The 7,354-nt window shown below is 54.2% G+C and overlaps 1 long non-coding RNA gene across 2 annotated transcripts; it reads right to left on the minus strand.

Annotated features, from left to right (window-relative positions):
* Positions 1-293: 293 nt before the first annotated feature.
* On the minus strand, positions 294-6,093 carry LOC132656736 (uncharacterized). Of its 2 annotated transcripts, none has more exons than XR_009594433.1 (3): positions 5,113-6,093; positions 3,248-3,430; positions 294-2,128 (listed from the first exon to the last, which is right to left on the minus strand). It is a non-coding gene; the product is annotated as an uncharacterized LOC132656736 (long non-coding RNA). The 2 variants fall into 2 exon arrangements; XR_009594439.1 differs by having other exon boundaries at positions 3,248-3,495.
* Between the last annotated feature and the right edge of the window lie 1,261 nt (positions 6,094-7,354).

A 7,354-nucleotide genomic window follows, 5' to 3' on the forward strand; every position in this document is an offset into this window, starting at 1 on the left:
GAGGCTCCACTGCACTGGCCTGCTCATGCCTCAGTGCCACCCTTGCTGCGGAACAGACACACTCAGAAGTGTGCAGTGACCGGAGGCAGCAGGTAGCACCTACGATAGCTGCAGCCCTGCACATTCCCAGTCCAGTCTGTTCGTTGGCCCTCCGTGGTGCTCTCAGATCCTCCTAGTCTTTTCCAGCCTATGCTGTGCTCTTTCTCGTTTGAAGGCAGGAATGAAGCTCCGGGGTCTGGGATTCCCGGTGTCAGATACAGAAAGCCACTGCATGTTTTGAGGGTGTGTCTGTCTTCTTTCTGTCTTTTTTTTTTTTTTTTTTTTTTTTGAGGACTTTTGTTGCACAGTTAAGCTGTATTTACCAGGGGTGGGAAGACGGTGAGTAAAATCCCTTCTATCTGAGCATGAGGATCTGAGTTTGGATCCCATCATTGATACAAAAGCTGAGTGCAAAGTTGGTTGGCGGTGACACACGCCTTTAATCCCAGCACTCGGGAGGTAGAGACAGGCTGATCTGAGTGTGAGGCCAGCCTGCTCTGGTGCTGAGGGACTGGAAACGGAAGCCTCTTGGGAGCTCAGTGGTCATCTTGTGGCACCAATCTGTGAGCTCTGGGTTCAGTGTGAGACTCTTTCCCCAAAAGGATAAGATGAAGAACAATAGCAGAAGATGTCTGGTATCAACCTCTGCCTGCACATACATGTGCACACATGTAGGTGGTACCATATACATACATGCACATGTAAGCACTGTAACACACGCAGGTGAATGGGCACAGGCACAGTCACAGCTCCAGGTCCTACAGTCCCCTGACAGTTGGATGCCGAGCACTCTGTGGCGCGAGGCCTGGGTGAGTGATGGAGCTTAGAGATGGCTGCAGCTGTGCATGTTTGTCTCTTCTCACCGCGAAACTGGAGTGTTCCTGAGGAACCGTGTCAAGCAGTCTCTTCCTTAGAGAGGCCACACGGGATACTCTTGCCTTCAGATATTTCCTTTTCAAACACTCCACAACGACAGAATTCCCTGACACAGTCAGTTTCCCTTTCTATTATAAGTCAGATTTTGGAAAAGGGCCTGAGATTTCAGCTTTCTTGGGACTTCAACTTTATTTTCCTTAAGAAAGAAAGGAAGAAGGCAGGAAGGAAAGAAGGAAAAAAGAAGGAAGAAAAGAAAGAAAGAAGTATATGTATGTGAGAGACCAAAAGATTAAAAATTAGCAGCTATTATTTAAGGCCTGAACTAGGTGGGTGGAGAAGTCCAGGAATGCCTGGAGGGGAAGGACCGCCTTACTGCATTCTTTCCCCACCCACTAGAGATACAGTTGCTAGGAAATTGGCCCATTCCCCCTAGGGAAGGGCATGGGGACCTTCCAATAGCCAATCAATTCAAAATGTAGCATTTTGACCAATAGATGCTTGTCAGGCAGGAATCGCCCCTGCCTTGGGCATGCTGGGAGGGACCAGAATCTTTAAACCACCCAACTAACCTGGGCACTCCGCCCTCAGCTCCCACCGCTTTGGCGGTGGGGGTGAGTGGAACCAAGCTGCAGCTTGTAATTTACAATAAAAAGAACCTCATGTATTTACAGCGGAGTCTGGTTATTCCTGGTCTTTTGGGGTTCGTGAACTGGGCAGAACATATGCACATATTTAAAAACACTAAAACCCTGAGTTTTGCACGGATGGTGTAATAGTGGAATTTAGACAAAAATAGTACATGGGGCTCTTTCCTCGTGGCTGTAACAGACAACTTAAAGAGGGAAGGTTTGTTTTGCTCACAGTTTCGGAAGTTTTGGACAGGGAAGGCATAGCAAAGGAGCAGAGAATGTAGACAGGACCAGAAAGAGCTGCGCCCTGATGCCCTGCCAACCAGCGAGCTGCTTCCGCCAGCACAGTCCACTCCTAAAGCAGTGCCGCCGAGCAGCTGAGACGTTCAAACTTGCCAGGCCGTGCACAACAGTGCCGCCGAGCAGCTGCATCGCAGGCTTCTCGTCAACTTTGATCAATTGGTAAGAGAAGGCTGGGTGTGATGCTGAGAATAGTTCTCAGAGAGAGAATGCAACATCTAAGGGAGAGAGCTGCAGCCGATTACTTGTGTGCATCACAGCCGTCTGTGGAGGGGCAGCCATTCCTGTGAAAACGAGAGTAAGCTTTCTCTTAACAGAGACTTCATTCCTAGTATTTGGTCGTTGTGAACGCTATTTAAATGAAATTATTTTTCATGTAACTCTTCTGTCAGTTGGCTAAATGCAGTAGGGCTAACACTTTTTCTTATTTACACATTTGTCTGCTACAGATGTGCGGTTGCTCTGCCAGGCTGGATGAGGCTCCTCACAGATTGACCATCAGTTTCTTCTTTCCTGGTTTCACAGGCGGCACCTCATGTGGCAAGTGTTCTAGCCTTTGTCCCCCTCAATATGGCCCTTGGTGAGCCTCCTGGCCCCCAGGGTGGCCCTGGCATGATAACTAGGAATTGCCACTTCTTCACTGGCTCTTGCTCCTGCCCACATCTCCTTAGATCTTTGCTGAGCTCTGGTCTGACACTAAGGGATGCCCTCTGGAGAGATGGCGTGGAGAAGCCTTGAGGCTGGAGCCATCCAGCCCTGGAGCCATCCCACTGAGGCTCCAGCTGTGGCAGAGACCACCCAGACCCTCCAACCCAGCTCCTGTGCCAGCTGGAAACCACTGAGTCACTGGCATGGGGTGGTGTGAACCATTTTACGCACCCGCTCATCAGGGGAAAGCCTGCTGCTGGAGAGGACCAGGGTTTGGGATTCCATGTGGTGATGTCACTAGAACACTGGTTGGTAGCATCACTGATGGGTAAGGAAGACACACTTTTTGTTTTTTGCTTTTGTTGAGATAAGGTTGGTTTCTCTGTGTAGACCGGCTGTCCTGGACTCTTTCTGTAGACCAGGCTGGCCTCAAACTCACAGAGATCTGCCTGCCTCTGCCTCCTGAGTGCTTGGATTACAGCTGTGCACCACCACACCCGGCTAAGACCCACTTTTGATCCACATAGGTCAAAGTCTTTTGGGAAACAGAGACAAATAAACCAACAAGTCAAAACGGGGTGAAAGTGAACATGAACATGCCAGACTTAATGGTCCCCCAAAGGCACTGAAGGGCAGGAGATAACTACCTGACAGGGTTGGGAAGCAGAGGAGCAGGGGCAGTGTTTGCCTTTTAACCTCCGTTATCTGGGGTCTGTTGCATGGAGCAGAAGTTGGGCCTGCATTAGATAACTCACCTCCGGCCATACCTGATAGGTCTGCTTATCAGTACAGACTCAAGATGAGCCCACCAAGTCTTCCTTCAGCTGGACCAAGCTTTAGAGGCTGTGTGTCACTGGAGCCGGGGTGACAGGAGCCCTTCTAGGGCCGAGCTTCTCAACTTTGGGTTTTGCTCTATGGACATTTGGGCTGGTCCGTTCCTTACAGGGAAGAAAGGAGTGGTGCCACGTGCTTTGCAGAATGCTTATAGCATCTCTAGGGCATCCTGCCACAACCATGACAGAGTGTCAGTGTTTGTTGCCCTGGGGGGGGTCACCTCTTAATGAGAACTGTTCCTCTAGAATGACAGCCCCCGGATTCATGAGTGAGCCCCTCTTGTCAAAGGCTGTAAACTCTTCTATCAGGAGGCCGTCTCAGAACCTCCAATAATCTGAGCCAACCCAAATAATAATAATCTTGCAACCCAAATAATCCTAGACTAGAGGGTCCTGAAGGTCGGGATGAAGCTGGTCCCACAGGTAGGGCAGGAAGAGTTGGAGGAGCGAGAACTCTGGGTGCAGGAATCAGGACCTCGGAAGAAATCATGTGGCTGAGCATTATGTTGGGGGTGAGCTGACTCAAGGACCAGCCACGCCTTGCAGGCCACACTAAAATATGCAGGCCGGGACTGTGCCTCCCGGAGTGGAAGACAATGTATCCCAGAGGAGAAGGTCTCTCCATCCCTTTGTCATCTCCGGATGGAAGAAACACATCTTTCTGGCTACTCCTCAGGACTCTAAAGAATGGAATCCAGAGAAGATTGGGCCTCCTGAGGGACAGATTGTGTCATAGACAAAAGAAAACAAATAACTGAAGGCGCATCTTGAATTCTGCTGGCTCTCATGTGAGGACCAAGTGGAGCCGTGTGGCTTGAGTCAGGTGACAACTCACCAGGACTCACTGTTCCTACGTGTAGATGAGTGTGGGTTCCTTCCGGTCAGGCTGTCTCAGGTCACAGGTGTGCTGTGAGGAAGCCCTGTGTGGCCCAGTGGGGACCTTTTTCTCCATTGGTCAGACTTGGCTCCTCTCAGCTTCCCTGTCTATTTCACTTACTACTGTTGCCCAAGAGCAGATTTTCCCTTCTTCTCAAGTCAGAGTTTCACGAGGGGTGGTCAGGTTGGCTCAGAGGCTGATGTAGGGCAGAATTTGGGGACGTGCGCAGTTCCAAATGCTGCCTTGAGGTTTGTATCCATCTGCAGGTGAGCCAAGGGCAAAGCAGGCAGGTCTGTGCAGAGAGAGGCCCTCAGAAGGGCCTCCGAGCTGGCCCAGAAAAGGGATGTTGGCATTAAAGCCAGTTGGTGCTGCTGGTGACAATTACAAGCTGGTCCTGGACCTAGAAGCCTCAGCTTCCAACCAGCTGGCCGAAAACAGCAGCCCTGGACTGGGTGCACCCAGGGGAGGGCGCTTCTGAGGAACGGGCTTCCAGGAACAAGTTCCCTTGGGAAACTCTGCAGGAAGCTTAAACCTCAAGAAAACTACTCATTAGGATCTCGGGGAGCTGCTAATTGCCCTGTCCAGCCAAGACTGCGCCAGCCCGTGGAACCATAATGAAGTCTCTGGAAGCGGCAGACCCAGCCCTGGCTGCCTGTGCGCCCTCCTGCCTTCTCTTCATTCTCTCCCCACAGACGCTGTGCCCCTGCTGCTCTGCTGCCCAGAGACCCTCACTTCAGCCTTCAAACAGAACTGCTCCCCTAGGGACCTGTCCCTGTGGCAATTAGATTCTCCAAAAGAACACGCAGGGATGGCGAAGCCCGGCAGAGGCTTGGTTAGCGGCGTTCTCAGTGTTTTCATCTCCAAGTTGTGTTTACAAAAGGATGAAGACGAGCTGAGAGTGATTACTTACCCCTCCTTAGAGAAGTATGAAAGTCCGAGAAATTCATCTCGTCTTGGATCAAGCTGTGCTTTTTGGTTGCCACGGCAACAGTGCTATCCCCGGGTCTCCTGGTCCTACACTGAAGCAGGGCAGTGGCCATCCTCAGGACAGCGAAGAGGGGGAGGACGACTAGGGCGCAGGGAAGTCTGTATTCCGCTCATGGTTCATGGCTTTCTAACCAGTCCTTTGGGTTCAGAAGTGGCAAGCCAATGGATTCCAAACAGCCTTGCTCGCAAGAACATCCCAGGGGGAAAGAATAGAAAGAACCTTCAACCTTTTGGAGAGGATTTGGCATGTGAAACCCCTTGGCACCCTCCGCATCCTGTGGGTGAAGGGGGCGTGGTGGAGCGGATGCCCCCGCCCTGCAGGGAGGAAGTGGACCAGAGTGGGGCCACCAGGGGGCAGCACGTGGACCAGAGTGCTGTCGGCCTATACTCGGCCACCAGGGGGCAGCACGGGGCCTAGACTCCGGCCAGGGCCCGGGTCTCCGCGGGGGTGACGGGGGCAGAGGCTGCTGGGGTGGCCGTGTTTCCCGCGCCTGGGCCGGGCGGAGCGCCGCCGTTCCCCGATGTCTCAGCCGGGCTTACTGTGCTGTAGACGTGGCCGTCGCTGCTGTCCAGCTCGAGCCCTCCCGCGCTGTCTTCCCGGCTCCGCGGCCTCTCCGCTGGCCGGAACCGGTTTCCGGCGTCAGGGCCTGGCCCGGCGCTGGCTACTTAGCACCGTCGGCCCTGGGCGCCCTTGAGCTCTTTCCTGCCCCGGCGGTCTGTGTGGGGTCCAGGCGTGGCCCGGCGTTGCCGGGGCGGGGGCGGGGCAGCTGCCTGTCCTCTCACGTATCCTGCCTCGGCCAGCAACGGCAGCCGCCGCCACGCCTGACGACACGGGGTCGGTCCCCGGGCACCGGGGCAGCCGCAGGGTGCACGCAGAGCCAGTCCTGTGACCTCCAGCCATTCAGCCATTCAGTGTGGCGTATGCGTGTTCACACACATACACACACACACACACACACACACACACACACTGTATAGTTGTGGGTGTGGGTGTTTCACCTGCAGGCACGTCTGTGTCTGTGCTCGGTGAGAAGAACATATCTGGTCCCCGGGGCAGGCATTCCCGATGGCTGTGGCCTCCATGTGGGCCGCGTAGAGAGCAGCCAGTGTCCTTACCGTGGAGACAGCCCTCTAGCCCCTAGCAAGCGTAAGGAGTGTGTGTGCACAAGCATGCACATGGGTGTGGGTGTGTGTGTGTGTGTGTACAAGCGTGCTCATGTGTGTGTGTGTGTGTGTACAAGCGTGCTCATGTGTGTGGGTGTGTGTGTACAAGCGTGCTCATGTGTGTGGGTGTGTGTGTACAAGCGTGCTCATGTGTGTGGGTGTGTGTGTACAAGCGTGCTCATGTGTGTGGGTGTGTGTGGACAAGCGTGCTCATGTGTGTGGGTGTGTGTGGACAAGCGTGCTCATGTGTGAAAAGGCCAGAAATCGTCTTCCTCAATTGTTTTCCTTCTCTTTTCTTTCTTTTCCTTCTCCTCTTCTTTCCTTTTTCTTCCTTTTTTGGGACAAGGCCTTCCGCTGACGCTGAAACGCCCGGGTGGCTGGACCGGCTGCCCAGCGGCCGGAGCACCTGTCTGCCTTCCATCGTGGGCTTGTAGGGCGCACCTCCACACCCGGCTCTTCTCGCGTGGGTGCGGGGTCAGACTCAGTGCCTCACGCCTATGCAGCGAGCACTTCACCTGGCTGCACAGTGTGGCCACTTACCTGGCTTCGTGGCAGCCACAGCAGCGCGCTTCACCCCAAGGCTGCAGCTCTGCGGGCGGGAAGGCGGCTGACCTCCGCGCTCCTCCTCCCACAGCGTGGCCTCGGGGCAGGTCCTAGAGGCCTGGCCTGCAGCCGTCCAATGGCCACCGTGCAGAGGCCAGAGCAGCAGGCAGGGGTGCCTCGGATTGCAGGCAGGCACCCTTTCTGTGGCCGAGGTTATGGCAGGCACCCTTCCTGTGGTCGTAGTTACGGTCTGAGCGTCCTTGCTGCTGATGTGCTTAAGGTGCAGGCGTTTGTGGCCGTGTTCACTGGGTCAAAATGAGGTAAACCCAAGGTGAGGGCATTTGTTCCCATCTCAGACCTCCCCACCCAGTTTTCCTGTTCTGCTGACAGGAAAGCTGTGGTGCTGGAGGCTGTGAAGAGGAAGGCCTGGAAGTGCTTCACACGTGCTCTCCTCTCCT

This window comes from Meriones unguiculatus, chromosome 1, assembly GCF_030254825.1.
Source record: "Meriones unguiculatus strain TT.TT164.6M chromosome 1, Bangor_MerUng_6.1, whole genome shotgun sequence".
NCBI classification, from domain to species: Eukaryota; Metazoa; Chordata; class Mammalia; order Rodentia; family Muridae; genus Meriones; species Meriones unguiculatus.